At 37.0% G+C, this 11,445-nt stretch overlaps 1 pseudogene; it reads left to right on the top strand.

The window, feature by feature from the left end:
- Positions 1–2,291: 2,291 nt before the first annotated feature.
- Positions 2,292–4,889, top strand: LOC142519899 (uncharacterized; annotated as a pseudogene).
- The last annotated feature ends 6,556 nt before the right edge of the window (positions 4,890–11,445 follow it).

The raw sequence follows: 11,445 nt of genomic DNA, 5'->3' as shown, positions 1-11,445 counted from the left end.
ATCTCACGGATAAGCTCTGGTGCTTCTTTGTCAGGTGTAATATCAGAATACCACAAATCTATCACAAAATCACACAAATTGTTGATAAAATCTTCAATAGCAGCCTCTACAACAGGAGAATCTATTTTTCTTCCATTTTTGAGTAGGGCGCAGGGTACTTAGGCGGGAATCATTCACAGACAGCTGCTTTTTTTCTAAGTGCAATAAATAGGACAATGGTCTGGTGTTCTGAACCTTCCATCGGAATTCCACCTCATAAGTAATAATCGTAATCCAGAAACCAAGAGTATGGCTATTGGAATATTCATCAACATCGATTTGCTAGTATCTCAAAAAAAAGCATAACATTTAGCATACTGACTGGTATTAGAGAAAAAAAACAAATCGAAAATAGAAGACTTGCAGTAAGAATTCCACGGGAAACAAATATTTTTAAAAAAACTTTACAAAGCTGAAATCTAGTCCCTAAAATAACTGTGGTTCAGTTAGATTAAAAGTAGCAGTCCCATTTGCTTGATCTAACTATTTCAGCTAAATTAGCATAAACACACTGCGATCAACAAGCCTTCCTAATAAGGCAAGGTACCACAAAACCAAAACCTTCCAATAAGGCGATGTGCCATAGCTGAATCAGTAGAAAGGGACTGGTGTGATGGACTAATTACACTCATCTTTTGTCACATAACAAAAAATGCAGTATTAACCACCAGTAGCACGACACAGTTTAGGTACATATAGAATGCTAAAGATTATACCCATGGTAATCCTCCCTTCACTTCACCTCTCTAGCGTCTGGTATAGCCGAATTTACAGTACCTTCAAACAGTTTCTTCAACGTACCATAGCACCACAAATAATCCCATTCTTTTTATTTTTCTTTTGAGTTAATAATCCCCTAATTCTGTGCACATGCATAATCCTAGGATCAGCATTATACCACATAAAGCAAGACTAAAGACTAAAGTTAAAACCCAAAATAGAATTACAAAGTAAATCTCATTCTTTAAACAAGAAACAGAAAAGGGAAATTGAGAGTTACGTGTCAAGAAGTAAGTTACTCCAAATATACAGAGAATCCACCACAGCTCGAAGCTTAGCTTCTTCGATCAGATCCTGTACACTCTCCATTGCCTTCTTCATCATTAACGAATACCTCGTCTAAAATTTCTCAGAACTAAAAACCTGATCAAATTAGGAGAATTGACAATTCGTAAAAGGAATCAAATTCAACCTTCACCACTACAAAATCAAATCTGATTGATAACACAAATAAATCTAAACAGAATCGGCGTTCTTCCGTTGAATTTGGATAAAAAATCAACTCTTTCAACAAAAAAAAAATATTCACAAAATTCTGATCGTGTCTCAGTTCGAATTTCTGGGTTTTTGGGTGAACAAAGCGCTGCAATTTTCCTGAGGGGACATAACTTAAAGCGTGGGAGTTCATACGTCACCATTATCTCCGGACAAAATTACCCTCAGACGATTTTTTTTAAATAAATAATAAATTTTACTTATAAAATAGCAGCAAACACAAAAAAATATTATATTTTTGAGTATTTTTATATATAAAAAATATGTAAAAAGATTTAAAAGAAAAAATCTCAATCTTATTCAAATTAAATTTTTTCTAATCTTATCAAAGTATAAATTGACAAATCACTCTCGACACCAAAATTACTATAAAGTGCCATAAATTTAAAAATATTTAAAATTATCGTGTATAAAAATTATCATATATATACACAAACAAAAAATCTAGTCTTGTCAATTTTGTTATACAAATCTCCAACCGAACTCGATTCATAAAAAATACTTGTTATATTAAAAATATTACTTTATAATTAAATATGAATTAGATTGATTCGTCTCACGAAAATAAGCGTCTATTTTATAAACTACGTCGTGCTTTTAGGTATTTTTTTTTCCGGCTTGAGAAGGAAAAATTTATCCAACCATGATTTAGTAAAATAGTCATTAATTATAAATAATATACATGTGAGTTCAAGTATATTGCACAGTAGCTATTTCCTAGCAAATCATTGGCATATATTCATGTTTTTGTTTTTGTTTAGATTGATGTGAAATATTTTATTCCCATATTTTCTCATAACCAATGCCCCAAAAGTAATCTCAGAACCTCTATTCTTAGTGTTCTTCTTATAATCCATTCAGAAAAACATGGAGAAATATAAGCAAATCCTACTAAATTCAGCCCACAGAATTTCATATAGACCTCCAAAATCCTGAGGTGAAAATGCTCCAAAAAATATGCTTCACCAGCCTCATGCATCATCCCTCACACCTTCCATATATTCATCCTTGTTTCTTCTTGTTTACGTCTTTGCGGTAAGCGGCCTTGGTCTAGTCCTAGGGGGTAGGCAATGGAGAACCCTCGGAAAACAATGGCTTTCGGCTGCTTTCTCTATGTTTTTTCTCTTGTCTCCTCTTCATTCTCTTATGCATTAACAGATATTGAAGCAGCACATATTGCTCGTCGCCAGCTTTTACATATGGCGAAAGGGGACGATCTTCTTCTTGCGTATGAATTTCCTGTTGATACAGGCGCCACCTTCCCTAACTCTAGGCTAAAAAGGGCTTATGTAGCCCTTCAGGAATGGAAGAAGGCCATCTATTCTGACCCATTTAACTTTACGTGTAATTGGGAGGGAGCGGATGTGTGTGCGTACAAGGGTGTATTTTGTGAGCAGGCGTTGGACGACTCTAATGACACTGTGGTTGCTGGGGTCGACTTGAACCATGCAGATATCGCAGGGCATCTTCCTGAAGCTCTTGGGTACTTATCAGATATTAGTCTTCTGCATATAAACTCAAACCGGTTTTGTGGGATCGTGCCGCCGGCAATCAAGCAGATGAAGCTTCTCCACGAGCTCGATTTGAGCAATAATAGATTTGTGGGACCTTTTCCGGATGTTGTATTGGAACTTCCCAACCTCAAGTACCTTGATCTAAGGTTCAATGATTTTGAAGGGGAATTGCCAAAAGAATTATTCGATAAGGACCTCGATGCCATTTTCTTGAACAACAACCGGTTTCGTTCCAACATCCCCGAGAATCTAGGCAACTCCCCTGCTTCTGTGGTGGTGATCTCCAACAACAAGTTGAAGGGATGTATACCACAAAGCATTGGAAACATGGCAGGCATGTTAGACGAGTTCATTGCATCGAAAAATGATCTGTCTGGGTGTTTGCCGGAAGAAATCACCCTTTGAACACAACCACAGTTTTTGACATTAGTGGTAACAAGTTTGTGGGCGACCTTCCGCAAGGCATGGAATACATGCAAGGCCTCGAAATTTTGGACATTGAAAAGAACTCGCTTAGGGGTAGGGTGCCTGAAAGTATCTGCACCTTGCCAAGTTTGAAGAATTTTACATTCTCTTCGAACTACTTTGATACAAAAGATCCACAATGCTATCCCGATGTCATACCCGAGCTTGTGGTGAACGGGAAAAAAAATTGTTTTGCTGGAGAACTGCAACAAAGATCAGAATATGATTGCTACAAAGCTTTGAAAGAAGAGGTGAACTGCAGCTCTACAGGGTGCAGGCCTTCTAATGATGGTCAAGGGGCAAAGCCGAAGATCCCGAAAAATCATGGCCCTTCAAAATCAAGGCCCGAGAAGGAAACTCCTACGAAGGCCAAGGAAAATCCACCAACGGCGAAGCCTGGTTCCAACCTATCTGTACCAAAATCACAGCCAACAAGTCCTAAACCAATCCCACCAACATCCACGCCGAAGTCTTCTCCACAAAAGGCTTCCCAGTCACCACCGATTCCACATAGTCATAAACCATGGCACTCAAGCCCACCAAAGGCTTCGATTCCACCTCCCACAATGAGACCACCTAAGGTTAATGTCCAACCTCCCACTCCGAAGCATACACCAATTCCAACTGCTCCTAAACCAGAGAAACCGATTCCACATACAATAGGTGGATCCTACACATCACCCCCACCACCTATCTTCTCACCTCCACCTCATGTTCAATCACCACCTCCACCACCAGTCTTCTCACCCCCACAGCCTGTTCCGTCACCTCCCCCACCGCCTCCAGTTTTCTCAGCTCCACCAGCCCATGTGAACTCGTCACCGCCTCCTGTTTTCTCCCTCCACCTCCAGTACACTCATCACAACCACCACTTCCAATCGTCTCCCCTCCACCTCCTGTACACTCACCACCACCTCCACCTCCGTTTGTCTCTCCTCCACTTCCCGTGTATTCACCACCACCTTCACCTCCGACTGTCTCTCCTCCACCTCCTGTGTACTCACCACCGCCACCACCTCCGGTTGTTTCTTCTCCACCTCCAGTGAACTCGTCACCGCCTCCTGTTTTCTCCCCTCCACCTCCAGTACACTCACCACCCCCACCACCTCCAGTTGTCTTTCCTCCACCTCCAGTGTACTCACCACCACCAACACCTCCGACTGTCTCTCCTCCCTCCCTGTGTGTATTCACCACCACCACCACCTCCAGTTGTTTCTCCTCCACCTCCAATGTACTCACCACCGCCACCGCATGTTCACTCACCACCTCCCCCACCAGAGTACTCCCCCCCCACCCCCTCTTTTCTCCACCACCACCAGTTTTCTCTCCGCCTCCACCTGTCCATTCACCACCTCCACCAATTTTCTCTCCCCCACCTCCTCTCCAATCACCACCACCACCACCTCCACCATTGTTCTCTCCACCCCCGCCGCCTGTCAACCCACCGCCACCAGCGCCTCAACCATCACCACCTCCTCCAGTTTTCAAACCAATTATCCTCCCACCACACTTGGGGGCAAGCTATGCATCCCCACCACCACCAGTCATCCAAGGATATTAAGGAGTAGTATGTATACATCAATCATGTTTGATCCATACACATCAACAATCCAAAAACATCTTTTCAAACTATCACTTTGTAAGATTTGTGTTGCAGTTTTTTCAGTTGCAAGTCAGTTGGATCATTCTTATGTAGCAATTTACATGCACCTAGTTCAATAATTCGCCATTCATCAGTAATTTGCATTGCAGTTTGTTAAATTGCCTAGTTATCATGGAACTCCTTAGAATTGTATATCAACTAGCTCTTTCTTGCAGACTTGAAAAATCTTGTAGTAAAAATAGTAATCTTAAAAGTTCAAATATAGCTTCCCTACGTTTTTTTTTTCACCAACAAAATGTCGAACATTCACAGTATTTTATAAGAATGATGTCTATTTGATTGAGATTTAACTGAGAAAGAGACATTGAATTTGTTTTTGCAAGTAAACTGACATTTTTTGAAACATGGGAGAACAATTTTATTTGAAATAAATTTAGTTAAGCCACAAGAATGAAAGTAAATTTTCTTAAAATGAAACAAAATTAACAATTGTATTAAAAAATTTGGTAAATAACTCATATTGTAATTTATGTTGGACACAATAAAGTAGAATATTCAAATTGTTGTTAGAAAATTATAAGAGGAATTTTCTAAAATGGATTTCCAAAACTATAATAATGATTTATTTTTTTTAATTTTAAAAGTAGGTTAAGTTCCAAGAATACCCTGTAAAATCATTTTTTTTTAATTTAGCTTTCCTTTGAACCCACTTTCTACGTGAACGCAAAAAAAAATTTAATTAAATTGCAAGTGTACCTGAATTCATTATTAAAATTTAAAATTTTATCTAGAAATTAATTTTCCATCAAAATTAATAATCAAATAAAAGATAATTTGGTAGCTTATTTTTTCAGGAGAAAAAAATAATGAAATAAGAACAAATCTCTTTCTCTTTTTATTTTTAAATTTCTATACAGAAATATAAATAAATAATAATAATAATAATATTTAATCAAAAAATAATAAAAACCTAAGTTAAAATAAATAACAACAATGATTAAAAATAAGAATACTAACAATAGCTCTTGTTCTTGTTATTATCACTATAATGATTTTATTATTTTAAATTTTTTCATATTAAATTGACCAAATATTACATTAATTCATACTAAACGGACATTATTTATTATTATTACAGACATAACTAAATATTTATCAAAATAAAATCAAATTGCAAAAATAATCTAATGAAAAATATTTATAATTTTAACTATTATACTAAATTTGCTTCTTTTATTTTTTTTAATATTTAAGATTGTTAAAACAAACTTGCACGTCAAGCCCGCAATTAAAATTTATAGATTTTAGAGAAATGATGAAATGAAGAGATTATAGGATTTTGAAATAACACCAAACTATATTATAAAATAGAGGTTTTTAATGGGTTAGTACAACTAAACTCTCCATATAAATTAATGGCATTTTTGGAATTTTAAACTTTAAAAGCTAAAATTCTATATCACATAATATTATAAAAATATATTATAATATGGGTATTTTCCATACATCAAACATTGTCTGTTTTCATGTAGATAGAATAATAATAGATTATACATGAAATTTGAATTTTTTCAAAGGTACAGCGCCTACTCGCTCCACCTTGGGTGTGCTCATCCAAGAAACCTGCCGAAACCAAGATAAAGAATGACTTTTTAACATTTTTTGATTGATAACTTTCAGCTGACCAATACTCTAAATTCTTGAAAGCTTCACCTATTGTAGCGGATTTGGATCTCCCGTTGATCATCTTGTTAAAAAAATGTATATCACACGATGTTATATTTTACCAACAAACTAAATCGTGCAAAATTGAATAAAACAGAAAGTATTCCGAGCAAATCGATTTGTTGTGTATAGTCAAAATGGAACAAATTAAACAACATTCAAAATCGGTTATTTCGGTAAATAACTAAATTAACTGATTTTTTTTTTTTTCCCCGTTTATTTTGCTCCAATTGTATTTTGGCCTTGTTGGGTTTACAGGAAGTTAGGATCCCACATGGAAAAAAAGATATGAGCCCTCGGACATTCTTTGTAAGAGGAATGTTCTTAGGTAACTCATGGGGTGGTGAGAGTTCATGGATTTTAGGGCATGCAATGTCTAGTTTTAGTAATATTGGGTAGCTTCGATGCTACATGCCCCCACATGGTTGGATGAACAAGATTCACACACATATGTGATTTTAAAAAAATTAGTGGATCATATGTATGTGTGGCTAAATCTGAGCCCTTGATTCTATCATGGGGTAGTGCCTCTACATGTAGGATGAAATCAACCGTAATATTGTACATATATTTTTTTTTATCTGACTAGGGTCGGTTTGCCCTTGTCCTCTGCTAACATACATGGGGAGATTATATGCTACACCGGGAGCCCTGATGTATTTGTACGAGATGTTCGGGCGAATATATGTTCATCCGAACATCTTGTACATAAAATACATCAAGAGCTTTTCTTCCGATGTGATAGACTAGATAAGAAACTCATTAATTGTAGGCTTTTGTAGAGAGTCATACCTGATTATATTTCTTCCTAAATTTGGAAAGAGATGTCGGCCAAAGTCCCAACACAAGAGGCAGAACATCCCACTCCAACCTGTAAAACGTTGCGTTTGAAGGATCACAAGAAAGAACCTCCAATAAGCAGATGAAATCTCACATGACATCAATTCCCCATCACATTTCAAGAAAATCATATCAGAATTCGAAGGATGAAAGGCCACCAAATGGAAGTATTTCTCCGTGTTTGGTGATGCCAGAGATCGATTCAAGTATTCATCACCCGACACAGGTCACCATATAGGATACTATGCTTTAATGTCCAATCTCCACCATCGAAATCCATCAACATCCATACTCTTAAAATGGGACTCTCGATTGTTTCCAAAGGACCATAGCTACTCACCTCATAGTAATGTAGGTTACCACAAGAAACTCCGAGCCTTCCCATTTTGTTATTCGGCAAGTCAATAACACGGCACCTACCACCATCATTTTTCGGATGAAATGCGAGCAAACCAACATCCACCATCCATATTATCATTCCGCGGTAAACCACAGTTGCCTTTGCCCTGAATAATCCAAAGGGACGAGCATTCAACACTTCTTTGATGCACCATTTACCCTTTGCTGAATGAAAAACGAGGAAACTAAGTAAAGGAGTAGACCAGCGTGGAATAATCTGCACAACCCAAAAAGTACCATCCTCTTCCACCATGAAGCCAACTGCTGGACATGTTATTCTATTTCCTTTGACTTGTGGGAGAGTGAGCCATTCAAAGGTCAATGGGTTGCAAAGACAGTAAGTACTCTCTTTAGATGAGTTACTCGACCCAGAAACAACAGCAAATCGCGATCAGATCCTATCAGTTGCAAAGGAAATGTTTCTCTCTGTCTTTGTAGTAGCTTAGTTTTGAACATGTTGACAGCGAAGTTCATCGAATTAGATCCAAAGTAAGGGCAGTAAGGGCCTATTTCACAAGGTTTTTCTGTTTTAGAACGGAACTGATGTAGAATAGGGCCAACGGTCGGGGAATAGATGGTTTCCGAGAGGCATAGGAGCGAGCGAAGATAGGATCAGAGATGAGGGAGAGCCAATTCTTGGAAACACATTTTGATACGAAAACCGAATCCAAAGGTAGTCTCTGAATGATATCACCAAGAGGAAGTCAGGCAAATTATCAATTGAGTTCACAAATTTCGGCCTTTTATCTTCCTCCATCATGCTTTCTATCGGCACTGTAAAGAATTCAATTCATCAAGGATTTGTCCTTCATCAAAATGGCATAATCTTTCACAGGGACCACCAAGATCAAAAAGCCATCAACAAACACATCAACTAACCAGAGCAGAGAATTTCAAAATTTTCCTATAAATAAATTACCTAGTATAATCAAACTTAATGCACCTACATGCATGATTTCTACTCGATTTTCTAACTGAATATTACCCCACACACACATTCGCTTACCGGAATTGTGGAAAACGGCTGAATTCCTGCAGGCCCAGGAAGGAGTCAGACACACAAGAATAGCACGAAAAACGGCTGCCATATTACCGGTCGAGGTGGCCAGAGCAGAGGCGGAGCTCAACTTCCAGCAGCCACCGAAACGCGGTTCTTCCGTTCTTGCGTTCATTTCGTAGGAATCTAAAATAAATACATGAATGGAGGGCAACCAGTGCCAAGTTTTAACACTTCTCATCGACGCAAATTCCAAGTTTCTTTCTCTTTTGTTGTTCAAATCTTAGGTACCAACGTTGGCCATTTTTAACTTTTCTGGTGCTAAATTTTTTTGCATTAATTCATTGACTTGAAATATTTTGAAAATGATATACTCTAGGTAAAAAAAACAAAAACAAAAGGTCAAAAACTTGCATTGTTCCTATGTTGTTATCTTGTCCCATCCATCCTTCTCGTTTTGAGTACACGAGAGTGTGCATACTACACGATTGAATCCTAAAGTTAAGATATTCCATGTAAGATGAAATCTTGCACAAGCCCGGAATGGACAATGAGAATCTAGTTAATTTCCAAAATCCCCATTTTCATCTATTTCCAGAAAACGAAATTCATGATTCGCCCACAACCGTGATAACTGATAAACATCGGAGCACAAACATATTTCCCTTGCAACCCAAATGTCACTTCACTTCACTACCATAAGGTAGTATCTTAATACTAAATCCAATTATAGAAAACTAATATAGATACGTGACACGTGACTTATCATAAAAATATATAGACTTCAAATAACCAAATATAAATTAGACTATTGGATATAACGTGAGCGACACGATTTTAATATGAACATATCATTTACTTCTTTAACTCTAGTCATATTACATATTTCTTTTTAACTTTTATGATGTTTAAAATTTATTAACATGAATTTTATTATCATAAATCTTACAATAATAATTTAAACAGTCAACACAGAGTTTGAAATTTGTACTAAATATATACGGAAAGAATGATATTTTTTCTTTTCTTTTTTTCAAAATCAACAATCCACATAAAATGATAAAATAAAACCACCAAATAAACAAATATTTACCCGAAAGGAATAAAAACATGCATAAATAAATAATATTTTTAACATATTAGTTTGCAAAATAATCGAATTTTCTTCCTTTTAAAGTGGGACGTACGTACCTGGCCAACAAAGTACGGTTCAAAGAGACTGCTTTACGCTTTTGGACAGAGGAATGGAGAAATTTACGATAGTTTTTCATATTTCCTTTGGTAATCTATCTAATTATAATTTTTTTAAAGAAGGGGAATATTTAACCAACACATTAAATATACCGTGAGTTTTTTAGCGTCTGTCTTTAGGGAAGTAGCAAGGATAATTATAATAACTTTATTTTCGAACATGAAAAAATTCTGATACAACATTGTATCCCACAATAAATTTCTCTGTGTTTTTTCTCTTGCAAATAATCATTTCAGTTTTATTTCCCCCTTAAATTAGATGTTTATGTATCCAAATCTATATTAATTTATTTTGAGAACATGCGTACAACATAACTCTTGAAAACTAAGTCTTTAGCCTGTCAATTACACGAGTTTTGTTAGTTCTCAGGATTTTTTTCCCCAAGAATACTAGAGAGAAGACGAGGAGCAATGCTCACATTGTAGACCAGTCCTGCAACAGAAATAGCTCTTGACCTTTATTAAATTAGAACGGCCTTCATACCAGCTGCAGCATTAGCAACCCATGGAGCCGTTGCCCCATAGCTCGATTTCCGGTTAATTTCATACCTCTCCTACCCGCCACACTTCTTCCACAGAGAATGGTACCAGATATATCAGATAAAAAAAATTTATCATGTGGGTTGCTTTGCTCATGAAAAGCAATACATTCAACTTTATCCATCTTCTTGCATTCCAGGGACACGTCCAACCTTGTTGCTATGAGTTACTTCTTTAGACATGGACATTAGCATTACACTTCATGTCTAAAAGGAGAAGTTTCGTCTAAGTTGGTGCTTATGTCCTGCATTCAAATAACAAACTGGTTCTGACACCTGATGCAACAGGTACAATTATTTGATGAGGTGTTCAACCCGTCAGACTCATTGAGTCATAATTCATCATATATTCTGATGAATCTAGACCTCCGATGATGCCAGCTTGGTACCAGGCAAGTCTACAACTCCAGTTCACTGATATCAGCTGATCTTTCAGTGGAAAGTAGTATTTGAATTAACTGCCTGGACAAAAGTGTGGAGCTTTTTTCTCTCTCACCTCCAACCACCGCTACAGTAGAAAAAATTTCTGCACCTTTACCACCTTTAGATCCAATGATCTGAAGTTCTGCATGTGAATCTAAAGGATTGACCATGAGTTGAAGGGGTCATTACGAGGTTGTGGCTCTACATCAACCATACTTGCATTATGGTTTTTCTCAAAATTTTCTTGGCCACCGGACTCTTGAATTCAATATCAGTAGAAGAGAGTTTCTTGGTTGTGTCTGCGCCAGTATCTGCCTGGAGTTCTCCATTCTCAACGATTGAGAAGGGAGCAGACGATGCGCTTCTATCTCCAGA

This window comes from Primulina tabacum, chromosome 11 (assembly GCF_025594145.1).
Source record: "Primulina tabacum isolate GXHZ01 chromosome 11, ASM2559414v2, whole genome shotgun sequence".
Lineage (NCBI taxonomy): Eukaryota > Viridiplantae > Streptophyta > Magnoliopsida > Lamiales > Gesneriaceae > Primulina > Primulina tabacum.
This window is presented reverse-complemented; position numbering and strand designations above follow the sequence as displayed.